We start from the raw sequence: 15,792 nt of genomic DNA, 5'->3' as shown, positions 1-15,792 counted from the left end.
TATCCAAATGACGTGTGGATTTCTAATCAGACTGCAAATCCATTGTCTTATCTAGTGGTCATGTTTACTAACAGTGAAATCTTGCAATCTGAATAGTGCATCATTCGTTGCCTTTAAGAAATTACTTACCAAATAAATTACTATTTCCTTGGAGCAAAAGTCTATTTTCTGAGTTTTTAACAATCCTTCTATGTGCTGCAGATATAAAGATTTTTTTTTTTGCTTCATTGGATTTCAATGAAAATTTTAATTTAAGATGTTTACTAAACAGAACACAAGGGATTAAAACACCCACAACCATCTATGGGAGGTCAGGGCTATTCTCCACTCAACAGTTTGGCTGCTTACACACTTCCCAACTTGTGGGGCAGTGGTGGTGCATGCCTTTAATCCCAGCACTTGGGAGGCAGAGGCAGGTGGATTTCTGAGTTTGAGGCCAGCCTGGTCTACAGAGTGAGTTCCAGGACAGCAAGGGCTACATAGAGAAACCCTGTCTCGAAAAAACAAAATAACAAAACAAAACAAAACATACCTCCAAACTCTTTGCATCTCTCCTCAATATGGTAGAGAATTGGGGCTTACTGAATAAATAAGCGACTTCATCACACTTACATTTAGGAAATTTAGGGTTTTTCTCACAAATATGATTTTCCCCAAGACATTAAAACTCTCATAATTATTGTTTCATAAAATATTTTTAGCACGCTTTTTGGCATGTGGACGAAGAGTACTACTTCCTGATCACCAGAGTGTGACTCAGTCTCAGCTGGTACCAGATACATTACAGGCTCTGCAAAGGATCATGTCTAATGCCAGATATTTGAAATCTATCTCTCAGTTTGTTTCCTTGATTTCCTACTAGACTATCCCTCTTCTTAAAATGCCACCATGAGTCAACTTTTTGTACTGTGACAGTAGGCTGGCTCCACACAACTCATTTTTATTTCTCTCTGTCTTCAGTTATACATTTTCTCAACCATAAAATGGCCTGACTGGAATAAGATCATTTAGACATCATGAAATCCTACTACTGGGAAATGGTGGTATTTGAAACTTGATCAATATCTGATCAAGAAAACAGTGCTTCATAAGATACTATTTTCTAACCAAAAGACACAGTGGTTTTAGTTTGTTGTTTTACTTACAACAATCCATGTATTAATTACTAATGAGATAGTTTAAGACTCTATTTAAGAAATACTTTTTATAGAAGGTGTGTGCATCAATTTTCTTTGGCATTCTCTAAATTCATGTTTGGAAACTAATTGAAGAATATTTTTTTTATTCACATGTTAAGATAATTTCTTTACTTTTGCTATTTAAAATCTAGCTAAAGACATTTCTACAACAAAACAAAACAAAGCAAAACAACAACAACAACAAAAACCAACCAAACAAAACCTTAATCTTTAGATCGTAGCTCAGAAGAATTTGAAAGATCCTCAGAGTTCCAATTGCCCTGTAATAAACCACAGGAGCCCAAAAGAAGGGCAGGGAAGTGAGTCTTCATGAATGAAAACCTGTTGGATACAGTCACAGTGACATCTTCACCGCATTGGTTGTCTATGTTGGCTTGGATGTTGTGGAATTATAAACCACGTGAGGTGAATTCTTTTTTTCAAATGGAGATGGAGTGTAAGAAAGGGGAAGTAAGAGGCAGAGGGAAAGGAAGGCAGGGGATATTAGAGAATTCTTAGAACCCAAGGTGAAACACCAAAAGGGAAAGGTTTGGTAAGCTGTGAGTCGCCTTCTGCGTCTAAGAGCTGCCGGTGACAAACCTATGAAAGAAGTCAGCCATATTTGGCTAGTAAGAAGAAAAGTCCATTTCAGATTTCCTGAAGTCAGAAGGGTTCTGTACCAGTGTGTTAGAGGCAGAGGGAGCCCCACATGACTTTAGATAATGCACAGGCTACTTGGTGAAGTACTGAGAGTCTAGTCACTGAAGTGAGATTCATTGTTTTGTGTTTAAATAATTACTAACACCCCACTTCTCCCTCTAAGCCAGATCTCACATAAACAATAATTATTTACTGCTTAGCTTAATCCACACTGGCACCTCTGTCTCACAGTGGGATATTAATCAACTTAATTATTCCTCAAGGTTACAGGTATAAAGCATGATGAAGAATGTGAAAAATGTGTCTGGAATTAAGGGTGTGATGCTGGCAGCTCACGAATGGCCAGAAAACACAGGAAATACATAGCAAATATAGATAGAAACTTCCCTTCTTGATACCATTCAATGTGTAAGCACACCATTACTGGGGCATGATCTGATAGTACAAAGGCTTTAAAAATGTATATGTATACACACAATAAATAAATATCTCAAATACATTTTAAATATATATTTAAATATATTAAAATGAATATATTATGTATATATTTCTAAGAATACTTTTAAAAAAAATCACAACATAGTTCTCCAAAGGGAACTTTTAATCAAATAATTACTTTATGGACAGTTATATATATTTGATTACTACTTATCGATAAGAATATTTCTATATAGGAAATATGGGTAGAAAACATTTAAATATAAAGGGATCAGTAATCTAACACACTTCCCATTGTATATTGCAAGTTTAATGGCTACTCTAAAGAATGTACAGTTGTAATTCAAGCAGCAGTCAATGAATCTGGCTTTGGTTGTACGGAAAACTGCTTTAAAAATGTGGCCTTTTGATTTCTCAGAATTTAATAAATTCTATGTTTGTTAAGGTCAGAAGTCAGTGTTAGCAGGTAAGCTTATAAAGAGAATATTTTAATCAATCCAGAGATTAGTTTCAGAGTAACTACTTACAACTTTTGTTTTATATATATATATATATATATATATACATATATATATATATATAAGAATTGATTTGAAACCATTGAGATTATTTAAACTGTGAATGTTAATGGACTTTTCTGAACTCTAAAACTTGCTGAATTCTAAAATACACATGTATATACTCATATGGAAATATACATGTACACGCATCACATGACTCTCTGAGAAACAGAACATTTCTAACTGGTACTAAAGTATCTCATTGACAGGGAATCTAAGTACATGATTCTGATGCGAAAGCTTACACAGCTGTATATTCAGTATCACCTCTTACATCACATGAATAAACATCAGCAGATATTGAAACGGTAATTCAGAGTTTACAATGCAGTTTTATACTACTTTTTATTAAAATAAACGTACCGCAAACTTCTATGGGTGAAAGGACAGAGTAAAGGATGTCAGCATCTTCTTTTCCAGCAGATGGGGACACGCAGAGAGACGGGTGCACAGCTGGAGAGTGTGTGGAGAATGAGAGACCTTGGAACACTCAGTCCTAGAAAGAAAGAACGTCTCCATCCTAAAAGGCAGAAACCCGAAGTCATTTGGTAATTGAGTCTCTTAGATAACTGTATCCAACAGTCATTTCCCAGACATAGAGAAGCTTCCTTTTATAGTGGGAGATATAGGAGATAAAAGGTTTTTATGTCCAAATAAATATATTTTTAAGCTTTGAAACACAGACATAAAGGAAGAAAGCATAAGTTTCTGGAAATTTCTTTATTCTAATATTAAGGAAAATGTAAACAAAAAGTCTTCTTTGATGAAAAATTAAAGCTTGAACCCAACATTTGTTATTTAAGACTCTTTAAAAAAATTTTTTTATTAATCATTCCTTTTTTTTTTGCATCTCAAATGATATCCCACCTTCCAGTTACCCCTCCACAAGCCCTCCATCCCACAACCTTCCTCTCCTCCCTCCCCTTTGCCTCTATGAGGGTGCTCCTCCACCCACCCACCTTCTCCAGCCCCACCCATCCAGTATTCCCTTACACTGGGGCATCACACCTCCACAGGACCAAGGGCCTCCTCTCCCATTGATGTCAGACAATGTCCTCCTCTTCTACCTATGTATCTGAAGCCATGGATCGCTCTCTGTATACTCCTTGGTTGGTGGCCTATTCCCTGGGAGCACTGGGTGGTCTAGCGAGCTGATGCTGTTCTTCCTATTGGGTTCAATTCCCCTTAGCTCCTCCAGTCCTTCTGCCAGCTCCCCTACCAGGGTCCCTGAGCTCGGTCTGATGGTTGGCTCCAAGCATCCACATCCGCATTGGTCAGTTGCTGGCTAAACTCTCAAGAAGGAGCCACACCAGGTTCCTGTCATCAAGTTCCTCTTGGCAACAACAACAGTGTAGAGTTTGGTGTCTGCAGACAGGATGGATCCCCAGATGGGGCAGTTCCCAGATGGCCCTTCCTTCAGACTTTGCTCCATTTTTTTGCCTCTGTTCTTCCTTTGGACAGGAACATTTCTGGATTAAAAACTTTGAGATGAGTATGTGACTCTTTTTTTTTTATTTTAGATATTTTCTTTATTTACATGCGAATTTCTCCATTCCCAGTTTCCCCTCCAAAAAACAAAAAAACAAACAAAAACAAACCCCTGTTGCCTCCCCCCTCCCCATGCCTGCCACCCCGCCCTCTCCCACTTTCTGGCCCTGGCATTCCCCTACACTGGGGCACAGAACCTTCACAGGGCCGAGGTCCTCTCCTCCTATTGATGATCGATTTTGCAATCCTCTAGCAGAGTATGTGACTCTTAAGTTAGTTTTTGTTTGTATAAATTCTTGTAATAAAATTACCTATTTCAATAGTCTACCAGAAAGCTTTAGTAATCAAAACAGTGATTATGGAATTTCCTAAGAAATAAAGGGCTATGGATATAGCTGATTTTATTGTGTCCACCTAGCATGCACAGGCCCTAGAGTTAATCATAGTACACGTACGTGTATATGTACATGCACGCACACACACACACACACACACACACACACACACACACACACACACAGATCCAGAGAGAGACAGAGACACACACAGAGAAAGAGAGAGAGTTATGGTCAATAGGTTTTGACTAAGATGTCTAATATTCTTAACTGGAAAAATAGTCTCTGATAAATATTGCTAAGAAAGCTAGGTATCTTCTGAGTGAAACATAAAATTAAACTTTTATCTTACAGTATTTACAGAATCATCAGAGAATGGATGGAAGACTTAAAAATAATATCTAGAACTATAAAGTAACTAGAGAAAATTTAATATACAAAGGATGATCAATGGCATTAATTTTTCTTGGATATTGACTTTATCTTTAGTAATTATATTATAATCTTTTCCAGGTGGCACAGAATCTTGTTAGTAGCTAGTCTCTGTGGAAAATCTTATTGCCTTCTTTCTTAGTCTCTGTGCTAACAATAGTAATTGCAGCAATTGAAATAACGACATCAATATTGTGTCCTTGATATATAATTGGAAAACAGTAATGTTCCCATAATTATTTAACTTCCTCCAAACCATGGGGCACCTTCATCTACTACTGCAAGAACCTTACCTATGAGTTCTAAACATACGGTTTCCATACTTGTAATATCAACCTCAACTCAGCTTTCAAACACAACAGCTATTGCTAGCCATTCAGAAGCACCTACTAGAACCACAACCATGACTAATACTTTGGAAAGTTATTTAGAATATCCAAGCATTGTCTTTGACAATTGTTTTATATCTGTAGAGTCTACAAATGATTCTATTAAATAATATCTCTCTTTCTTTGTTCTGTATAATTTGCATTTTGATTATTATGTCAGGAGGATTTTTTTTTTGGTCCAATCTATTTTGTGTCCTGTAAGATTCTTGTGCATTTATAGTCATATATTCATTTAGGTTAGGAAATTTTTCTTCTGTGATTTTGTTGAAGATGTTTTTTGGGCCTGTGAGCTAGGATTCTTTTTATCTTCCGATTATTCTTAAATTTGGTCTTTTTATAGCATCTCACATTTTCTGGATGTTTTGTGTCATAAACTTTTTAGACTTACTTTGTATTTACTTTGACTGATGTATTGTTTTTTTTTCTATCATATCTTCTATGCCTGAGATTCTGTTTTCCTTTTATTGTATTCTGTTGGGGATGCTTATGTCTGTAGTTCCTATTCTCTTTCCTAGGTTTTCCATCTCCATAATGGCCTCAGTTGGTATTTTCTTTATTGCTTCTATTTCCTTTTTCAGGTCTTCGACAGTTTTATTCATATTTTTCACCTGTTTGATTGTAATTTCCTGTATTTCTTTGTTTTTCTTTGCTGTATCTTTTAATGTCTCTACATGTTTTAATGTATTTTCCTGTATTTCTTTAAGGAATGTATTCATTTAATCTTTAAAGGCTTCTATCATCTTTGTAAGATTGAATTGTGTTTCAGTTTCATTAGGATATTCAGGGTTTTCGGTAGCAGGATAGCTGGGCTCTGGTGGTGCCATATTACCCTGGATTTTGCTGACTGTGTTCTTATGCAGTCCTTTTAGGCATCCAGTTTTCCCTGGTGTTGCCTGGAAGACCCTAATGGCATCAGGACTTCTCAGGAAGGTGGAGGAGGGAGCCATCAGTCAGACAATGGAGGTTTAGGTACCTGCCTCTGCTGGCAGTGCCTCAGGAAGAACCCACTAGCAAGGGATTGGTGGGGCAATGTTCCAAGCAGGTACTTCTTTAAGTCTCTGCTCGCCTCCATGGGGAAGCAAGATGCTCTTGTGGTCCTGCAAGGCTTCTCAGCACCTAAGAGCAAGCCCAGAGACAATGGAGTTCAGGAGACTTCATGAAACTCATTTCTGCCTGCTGTGTCCTGGGTGGACCAGACTAGGATGGGATTGGTGGAGCAGGCTTTATACCTGGTTACTCTTACCCCAAAGGCTTCTACAGGGAAGCAGGATGCTCTTGTGGTTCCACAAGGCTCCTCAGGACTGAAGAGAGAGCCCAGAGCTAGATAATGGAGTTCAGGGGACTGTGTGCAACTCTTAGATAATTCTGAAGTTTCAAACATTCCAACTTTCTTTTAACACTTCTCCACATCTACAGCAACCACCTTAAATGAATACAGTACCACACAAAAGCAACATAAACACTACAAACACCAGACACCTCTCCTTGAACTTGCAACCACCCTAGCTACTTCTACTAGCTCCTTAAACCCTCCACTACATCAACAGTCCCTATTGCAACAGACCCAAGCATTAAAACAGGCACTTCTTTTGAACCCACAGCAACAACTACTGCCTCCCTACAACTCTCTACTACATTATCAGTCACCACTGCAACAGAGCCAATATGATAACAGCTGCTACAGTGGGCACTTATACTGACCAACAGCAGTATCTAGTTGCAGTACTGCCTCCTCACAGACTTCCACTACAACAGCTGCTAGTGCAACTGCACCAAGCTCTCCTACAGTTGACACTTGTAGTTAACCCGCAACATCTGGTTTACTACTGCCTCACCTCAAACCTCCATTACAGTAATAGCTCCAAAGAGAACCAAGATCTACTACAAAAGGCATTTCTATTCAACCCGCAGCAGTACCAAGTACTTCCTTCTTAAACCTCTGCTATAGTAACAGCCTCTATTCTGAGTGAACCAGGTTTTCTTTTGGCAGTCACTTAGGCTGAATCTATAGCAATATTGGGAATCATGGCTGGACCCTTCCAAGTTTCAACTACCACAGTTGCTACCACATTCACTGAACCGAGCACTATACTTGTAGGCACTTCAGTGGAGCACACAACCTCATTGCTTGGTTCTACTGACTTCTCTCCACCTTCCACTACAACAGCAGTCATGCCATCAATGGAACCTCATACTATAACAATGAACAAGCACATCTACTGAATTCACAAGCACTTTGGCCAGAACTGGTGCCTACTCCCAACCTTCCTTCCTCTATAACAGCTGTGGAGACTTCATATGAAACATGCACAAAAAGCTGCAACAACTTCTACCAATCACACAACCACTTTGTCTATCCCTTCTATCTCCTTCCAACCATCCAATACAATAGTAGTCATCATTACAACACCAATTATCACTCCAACAGAACCACAAACTACAAATGTAGGGATTTCCAATGACCCCATAACCACACTGACCAACACTGGTGGCTTCTCTCAAATTTCCTCTACAATAGCTCTGACTTTTTCACCTGGACCAAGTACTACAACAGCATACACTTCCACTAAACCTGCAAGTACTTTGTCTGTCTTACTCTCTTGTTTCAATCCTTTACTATAAAAGTACTCAAGGCTTCTACAGAACCAAGGATTGCAACTGTCAGGACATCTACTGAATGCATAATTGTATTAATTACCAACACTGCTTCCTCCCATCCATCCTCTATAACCACAGTCAACATATCAAGTGAACCAAGAGCTATGATTGTAGGCACCTCCATCCAACCACACTGGCCTTCACTGTACTCCAATTATTCTAGCCTCATGATAACCTTGTCTCAAATATCCCTTTCCAACAAAAGCCACTACTACAGTTGAATCAAGAGCTACAAATACAGATATGTCTGTTCAACCAACAACCACATAGACTATTTCCATTGTGTTCTCTTCTTCATTTATTGCAATAGCAGACATAACTTCAACATGTTGGGATCTCTACGAGCTCCGCTGATAGCAGAGGAGCAGACCATGAGAGGCAAGAAGAAAGTCCCTGGTTCAGCACGAATTAGTTAGATAGCCTAGTTCAAACTTCTAGAATATAGCCCTGGGCAGTTTATTTTTGGTGTACTTAAGCAGGGTACAACCTTGGAAAACACAATGAAGCTTAAGGAATGACTACATGAAACTCTTTTGCAAAGTACTGGAGACCTCTTCCACAAGAATGTGTTCTATTCATTGGGAAACAATGGTCAGAAATATGGGGCATTTGGGGTTCCTGGCTCTGCAAAAATAGCAAAGGTTACATACACAACATCCACTTCCAGCTTTCTTGAGGGAACAGGTATAAATCCCTTCAATTAAAGAGAAAAGTCCACACATTTAACAATTCTGCTTTCTGTTGTTGTTGCTGTTGTTGTTGTTGTTGTTATCTGTGGACATGAGGACCCCAGTTCATTTTTCAACAACTGAACTAAGCACTACAAATTTAGAAACTCTCACTGAACATGCAACCCTATTAGCAACTTGTACTGACCATCGAACCCTCAAACACAATAGCATTTACCACAACTGAATTGACTGTAACTTCAGATGCTTCCACTGAAACCATAATATTTGCTAACACTGTTGTCTCCTCTCAACCTTCCAGTACCACAGCACTTGTCTCCTCAATAGGACTGGCTCCTAATTTAGCTTCTTCGACTGAACTCACAATCATATTGGGCAGCACCACACCCTCCCTTCAGCTTTCTACTACAGCAGCAATAACCCATCAGCAGAAACAAGCCCTGAAAGTACGAGGACTTCCACTGACCCAGCAACCACAGTGACCACCACTACTCAATACTCTCCACCTTCCACTACAACAGTTAGCCACTTTGGTTCACTGAAAACTGCTAACTAGAGCACTCACTTTCAGGGAAACTACAACTACAGCAGCCATCACTAATGTCTGTCTCTGTTGACTACCTTTACTCTAGCAGTTATCTCTTTAAGTGAACAATCTTTGCAATGAATGGCAACTCGTCCACTGAGGCTCCAGTGTCATTGACCACCACCGTGGCTTCTTCTGTACTCAGCACTCCAGTTAAGACTGTTCGCTTCATCTGAAAAACTGGCTACTATTGTAAGTTCTTCCACTGAGGCTACGGTCATATTGACCATCAGCCCTGCTTTCACTCAGTGTTCCTTTGCAATGAGAACCACTTGCCATTTGAGTGGAACTGAGTACTGTTCTGCTAGCTGAACTCACACCCACAATGCTCATGGCTACCCCTTCCTCTCAACCCTACACAACAAAAGAAGTCATTGTTTCAACTGAACAGACTTCTGATACTTCAGATACTTCCATCCACTGGACCTACATCATCAGTACTATGTCTCTATTTCACTTTTTACTGCCATGAAAGCCAGCACTTCCACCAAACTGATTTCCAAAGTAAGTCCTAGCATATCAACTGAGGTTATAACTATGCATTTGCTGAAGAGAGCTCAGTACTTCAAATTAAGCTGCACCTATATAACCTACCACATCTCTCTCTACTGAAGCTATCATTACGATTAGCAGTTGTGGAAAATATTAAGAAGAATGGCAATTTCCCACGCTATGCCCTTCTACTCTCTACCCCAGTGGCTGGCCGGCCTGTTCTTATCTCATGGAGACTCTTCGACTCAGAGTTCCAAAATCTCTCCACCCAGCTTACTAAGTTCCCAATAGTGAGTTACTACCAGGCCAGCACTGTGCTTGAAAACCCCCATGGCCTTTGTGGTGCACATCTGGCAAACCCATGCTTTGCAGCCACCATACATACCTTCCTCTCTGGAACTCAGTTGAGCCATCACATGAAGGAAAAGACCGCACATAGTTCCGAAACAATGATAACTCGATCTCTGGGTACAACTAATCTTGTAAGCCACATTAAATCTAAATCTTCCGGTGGCCAATCCTGGAGGATTCACCATCTAATCTGGAAGATGCTAGTAGCTACATCTTGTCCTGTCACTATTCCAGTCCAAAAACTGGGTCCCTAACTCTCTCCTGCTTCCTCTCTTCCTCCATCCAACCCAGAAGTCCCTCCTACTCGCTATTGAACTTATAAGCCAGTATCACTGTTTCCTATATCTCTTCTGTTACAAAAGGAGCCTTTCCTTCCATTGACTAGCTATTGCCATTTCCAGCACTTGAAGTGAAACCACAGCCATAATAGTTATTTCTACCACTTTTAATGAGCCTAACATGACAACATCAGTTATTACTTCATCATAAATGGCCATTGTTATAATTGTGTGTTATATCACAATGTTTCCTACTATGGATCCTATTGAACACACAACTGCAACACTGTCCCTGCTTGAGTCAACCGAACAACCTCTGACATGCAACACTTCTTTTTTGTTTCATTTTTTTAATTGGATATTTTTCTTATTTACATTTCAAACGTTATTCCCTTTCCTAGCTCATCACCCCCACTCCTGGAAACCTCCTACCCTATCCTCCCTCCACCTGCTTCTATGATTGTGTTCCTCTACTCACCCATCCACTCTCACCTCCCTGCCCTTGATTCCCCTACACTGAGGCATCTATCAAACCTTCATAGGACCAAGGACCTCTCCTCCCATTGATGCATGATAAGGCCATCCTCTGCTACATATGCAGCTGGAGTCATGTGTACTCCTTTGTTGATGGTTTAGTCCCTGGGAGCTCTGGGGGGTCTGGTTGATATTGTTGTTCTTTCTATGGGGTTGCAAACCCCTTCAACTCCTTCAGTCATTTCCTTAACCCCTCTTTTGGGGACCCTGAGCTCAGTCTCATGGTTGGCTACAAGCATCCACCTTTGTATTTGTAAGGCTCTGGCAGGACCTCTTAGGAGGCTCCTTTCAGCATGCACTTCTTGGTATCTGGCTGTGACATCTGTCACCCCATTCGTTGCCACGGTTGATTTGGCTGATCTGGCTGGCTAGGTGGGTGTCCCCTTCCTCCATCACTGCTCCAAGTATGTCCCTCCTGAAAGCTGAACGCTCGGTCCAAGAGGATGGCCTTCCCTGAATAGAGGAGGATTGCTCTTCAGTCAAGGGTATACGAGTAGCTGCACTCCCCTGTTAGAACCTCCAAACAAGCTGTCAAGGACATGCCACACTTCTATTGAGGCAGCAAGGACAACAGTCACCACTACAATGTCCTGAATTCATTAATATAGTCACTATCACCATCTGAAGCAAACCGTAGACCAACCAGTACCAGTATCTCCACTTAGCTTGCCAGTACAATAGGCATTACTAGTTTTTAAATTTGTCAAAGCAAGAACAGACACCATTCACGCTACAATTTTAAACTGGCCTACGACTATAACCATTTGGATTATTGCTTCAATAGAGGCAGTTGTTGTAGCAGAGGGAGTCCCTGAATTGAGCCATAAACCACCCAACTACTTGTGGCAGTTCAGATGAACTTAAACAACAGTACATGCTTCATACTTAGCTAAGTATGCAGGCACAATTCTGTCATTTGAGCGAATTAATCACCACAACAGCAGTCAATACTTTAAGTGAACTTAGTGACTATACAACTACTGGTAGTATTTCATCTAACGCTGCCAGCATAATTGTGAGTAGGATATTTTAGTCTAAATCCACCACTACACACCTAAACTTTGTTCCTTCAATGAGCTTGCATTGCTGCAACTACAACCATCTCTTCAATTAGATTCATTGCTACCAAATTCATATTAACTAGTTCGTGAGTATCATAATTTCATTAAACCAATTAAAGTAAGGTTACAGTAAGAACTCAACTCATTAGTATCCCTGTGTACTTCAGCTGAAATTATATAGGTATAAGTAATTTAACATCAACTCCATTATGGTTTGAGCATGGGTACAATCTCCTTCCACAGGCTCATGTGTTGAGAACTTGGCTCCTAGTTGGAATGTTGTTTTGATGGCTACTAAGAAGTTTATGAGGAGACACCTGGCTGGAGGATGTAGTTTCTAAGGGGATATTCTTGGGCAGCCCTGTCTTGTTTGATGCTTCCTAGTTTAATGAAGTAGCTCTTTCATCACAGCCTATATGATATTCTGCTCAGCCGCATGGGGCCAAGAGACCAGGGAATAAACCCCTGTCAGCCCACATAAGTGTTTTCTCCTTTGAGCTGTTCTCTCTGGCATTTTGGTCACAGCTAAAAGAAAACTAAGTAATGCAAGTTGAAATACAAAATATTCATGTTTCTAGTGAATCTAGAAATTTTAAAAATCTTTGCAGAATCTTGAGGCACTAACACCTTATCTACAAATGGATTTACATCCCACCATAATAGCTGTCTCTACCTTAGTGGCTGGATCTATTCTTTTTTTCCCTGACACACTTAACGGTTATTTTTAACCTTAATTTATAGCCCTCACCTAAAATAAAACTAACACATTATACAAATAACCGACTAACTGACTTTACAACGAAACCAACATAAAGCATCAGCAGAGTTTATAACTATATAAATATCATTACCTGATAAGGAAAAGTACAATTATTTCTGTGAAATTTAATATGACAATACCGCTTGTGGTGGCTAATATTGATTGTCATAAATGGACACTTAAGAGGACTTGTCTGCATTAAGGTTGACCTCTAAAAATGTTTGTGAGAAATTGTTTGGGTGACATAAATTGGTATGGGAATTTAGTTATGAGTGGAATTGGTGCCTGGGCAGGAGATCCTGAGATGTATAAAACAGAATGTAAGCTGGGCACTCGTGCATGCATTGACCTTTTTCTGACTGTGCATGAAATGAGAAGAGTGGCTTCATGCTCCTGTTACTATGACGTGGTTATCACCATGGATTATACCTATGAACCACACCAAGAACAGAATGTGCTGTTGGAACTTTGTAATAGGAACTGTGCCTCCATTCATCCAGTACTACCACTACAAAAATGGTTCTGAAGAACCATTAGATCTACTGAACATATCACAACAGCAGATGACATGACACCAAATTATTCACTATCTCAATTGAGTATGACAACACTATAACTTCAATAAATGTCTCATTCAAAGCCATATTTGACTTTTCCATAAGCCAGAAGTTACTGATATTCCTGGCATGTATAGTCAATTATACCACGTATCTCTCCTGACATAAATGACAACTTCACAGTAACCTTTCCTCCTGCCACTATAATTAAGTGTGGTGGCTGTTCTTGGTTGTCAACTTGACTATATACTTATAAATTAAATCCTAATATCTGTTTGCCTTATTTCCACACAGGAGACTGTAGTTACTATCAGAATCATGGGTGAGTTTATGGCCGGTATCACTTCTAAAATAGGATATACCTAATGGTATGTTCAACTATGCCCTAATAATGATTCATTGAATCCATAAATTATGTTAAGATTGAAACATAGAGCTTAAATATATGAAGGTGTATGATGTAGTTTTCATATTTGTTTAAAAATTTAGGTAATTTATTTAAAAATTAGATGCTTGTATAATTATTTAAAAACTTAGATAGTGAGTAAGTAGCATTTAATCATATTCAGTAAATGCAATGTATTTGTTTTAACCTGAAGCCTGTCAGGTGAAATCAGTGTCTTCTAATATGAACAAAGTCCTGTTCTCAAGTTTTTGCTTTTAACACCTAGATTTCATATGTACCTACAGTAGGGAATTCTGTGTGGTATAAAAGTGTTAAAAGCTTATGTTCCAGCATACTTTTATTGTTTCAGATCATTTAGGATTATCTATCAATTTATTTAAGTTGTTCTACTATTTAATATTTATGTATGGTACAGTACCCATTTCAGTTAAAATTTGAAAATAATGTTGAATATAAGGAAAATGACACAGGATTACCTGTTTGGATACTTTCAGCCAGTATTTTTGGTAAATGACACCTTAAATCAACAAATTTATTTCATTCCACTAGCTAGGATCCCAGTAAATCCATGTAATTAAGGATAAGCTAGAATACAGTAGAGCTGACTCTGGTGGTGGGATGTGGGTGAGCCAGCCCATGGATAGGCTAGTGTGGGAAAGCTGTCCTTGCCCCTCACTGGCTGCAGCACTTGAGAAAGCAGGTCCTGTACCTCACCTGGAGCACACAGTAGAGCTTGACCTGGTGGCGAAGGTGCAGGTGAACCTGCCCTTAGGACATAAGAGAAGGAGAGATGATCCTGCCCCTTGCCAGCTAAGTATTGGATGAGCTAACTGGGGCAGTGTTGAAAAGTTTACCCTGATGGTATGGGCACAGGAGATATGGTGCGATAACCAAGTCAACTACTTCCCAGGCCCAGATGTAGAAGGGGGGAACCAAATTCAAATCCACTTATAATATGCTGGAGCATGTGAAAGGACTGGTCCTTCAGATTGAAAGGTGCATCATGACACAGAGCACTATCAGGATATCCAAGAGGAGTCCCCACAAAGATCCATCATAGATAGTGTAGCAGAAGCTAGAGGTCTGAAACCAGACCAATGATTCATTGCAATGAACATTTGCAAGTAAAACTGTGTGAACAAAAGTGTATATACTGTGTGATACACTGTGAAAAATGATAGCTTCTATGAAAAATATTCTATCTTATTTTCTTTGGTTGCAAGAGAGGAGGGCAGTTACAAATGGATGGGGACATGAGTGGGACTGGGGTGCATGATGTGAAATTTACAAACAATGAGATAAAAGTTTTAAAAGAAGCTTTGAGGGATGGAGGGATGGTTTCTCTTAGAGAGAATTTTAATTTTGTCCCCACCATCCACATTTGGTAGTTTATCACCACTTGTAACTCTAGTTCCAAGAGATCTGATGCTCTCTTCAGTACAGAACAGCAGAAGCTGAGTCCAGCTTGGCCATGTAAGGGATAGAATGACATGGTTGCCACTCCTGAAACAGCCAGCTGGGTATAGTCCTCCAAGGTGCCAATAGTTGCTGTAGGCATAAAGCTTGTTTGTTTATTTTACTTTATGTTCTTCCTTTGGAGAGATTCCCTCTCTGCCAAGGTTAATGACTTCATGATAACCAGAGACATCATGAGTCCAGATGGAGAGGGTGTGTCTAATGTCTCAGCAAAATGGTGGAATGTTGTAACCTTCAAGGCAGCCCTTAAGGCTGTGGGAAAGAACTCTGAAAACATGAATTCAAAAATATATAATTTCTCAACTATGCTAAATATAAAGATGTAATATGAATTATATAAGGAGTTTCACAGATCTAAAGGAACAGAAGCAGCTTCACTATGAATCAGCTTGTCAGAAAGATACTAATGGTCTTTAACTCTATTCCATTGATCTACCTGCCTGTTTCTGTACCAATATCATGTG

This window comes from Mastomys coucha, unplaced genomic scaffold, assembly GCF_008632895.1.
Source record: "Mastomys coucha isolate ucsf_1 unplaced genomic scaffold, UCSF_Mcou_1 pScaffold13, whole genome shotgun sequence".
In the NCBI taxonomy this organism is placed as follows: Eukaryota; Metazoa; Chordata; class Mammalia; order Rodentia; family Muridae; genus Mastomys; species Mastomys coucha.
The sequence above is the reverse complement of the archived record's forward strand: the minus strand, read 5'-3'. Positions refer to the sequence as shown.